The sequence below is a fragment of the Sinocyclocheilus rhinocerous genome, unplaced genomic scaffold, assembly GCF_001515625.1.
Source record: "Sinocyclocheilus rhinocerous isolate Xijiao unplaced genomic scaffold, SAMN03320098_v1.1 scaffold463, whole genome shotgun sequence".
NCBI classification, from domain to species: Eukaryota; Metazoa; Chordata; class Actinopteri; order Cypriniformes; family Cyprinidae; genus Sinocyclocheilus; species Sinocyclocheilus rhinocerous.
The window spans coordinates 835,364-836,669 of NW_015627535.1; the positions used below are offsets into that span (position 1 = coordinate 835,364).

Sequence of the window (1,306 nt, forward strand, 5' to 3'; positions counted from 1 at the left end):
TATATATATACACATATATATCACACACATATATACAGTAGGTAACACCAACATATCAGAAAAAAGTTATAAAAAAACAGAATCACTGAGTTGGAAAAAGGATCACCCCCTCCTAAAAATGACTTGTAAACTCAATCATGTGTAGCTAATCACCTTCTCATGGCACACAAAGCCATGGTTGTTTCTCAGTTCCAAGAACACAAAAAACTGACTTGTGTTCTTGTGGAGACCGGTCTTGCCAGGCTACCTTGAAAGAACGAACTCGGAAGGACGCGAGAACACAGAATTCTTTGTGAGAATTAAGATGCGCTGTGATCTTGCTGCTCAACTGACAGTCCCAGAACGTTATAAGGAGCGAGACGCAAGAAATAACACATAACACCACAAACAAATGTCATATTAAAACATTTATTTCAGATTATTATAGACAATAGGCCTACTTATTTTTATATTATTTATATTATTCTTTTTATTTTACCACATGTAGCCTATTTGTGAAAATGATCGGGCATAGGCATGTATATTTAATGTTAGCTATATTTAGTCAATGTTAAAATTATCAATGTAAAAAAAAATATACCAATAAAAAGTATGACAGGCTTTTTTTCCAAGTCTTTATCACTTTATTAAAACAGCCATTTGACTTTCAACAGTGATCTGGTTTGGTCATTGTGATTAGCTCAGCATGAAGAGAGCTTTCCTGGAGCATTTCAGTCCTTGGTAGCGCAACTGAAGCAAACAATCAACTATGGGTGGCAAGACACTGTCAAAAGATCTCTGGGATAAAGTTGTGAACAGGAACATGTCAGGAGGTGGATACAAAACAATTTCAAAGGCTTTATCAATGCCTAGAAGCACAGTGAAGTCTATAATTAAGTGAAGTCTATTATTAAGAAGTGGAAGGTATTTGGTACAACACAGACCCTTCCTGGATCAGGACGTCACTCCAAACTGATGAACGAGCAGGAGGAAACTGGTCAGAGAGGTGACCAAGAGACCTACAGCACCTCTGAAGCAGCTGCAGGAATTTATGACAAAGAGTGGTCATTGTGTGCATGTGACAACAATATCACAAATTCTCCACAAATGTGGCTTGTATGGGAGGGTTGCAAGACAAAAGCCACTCCTCAAGAAAGGTCACATGCAGTCACGACTGAGCGTTGCCAAAACACTCCTGGAAGATTCTGAAGCAGATGAGACTAAAATTGAATTATTTGGCCTCAACACCAAACAATATGTCTGGAGGAAATCCAATACAGCTCACCATCCAAATAACAGCATTCCTACAGTAAAGCATGGAGGTGGT

The 1,306-nt window shown here is 38.3% G+C and overlaps 1 protein-coding gene across 1 annotated transcript in view; it reads left to right on the forward strand.

Annotated features, from left to right (window-relative positions):
* The window catches only part of tbc1d16 (TBC1 domain family, member 16), a 43,121-nt gene that overhangs the window by 911 nt on the left and 40,904 nt on the right, over positions 1 to 1,306 (forward strand). The gene's annotated exons all lie outside the window — the stretch shown is intronic.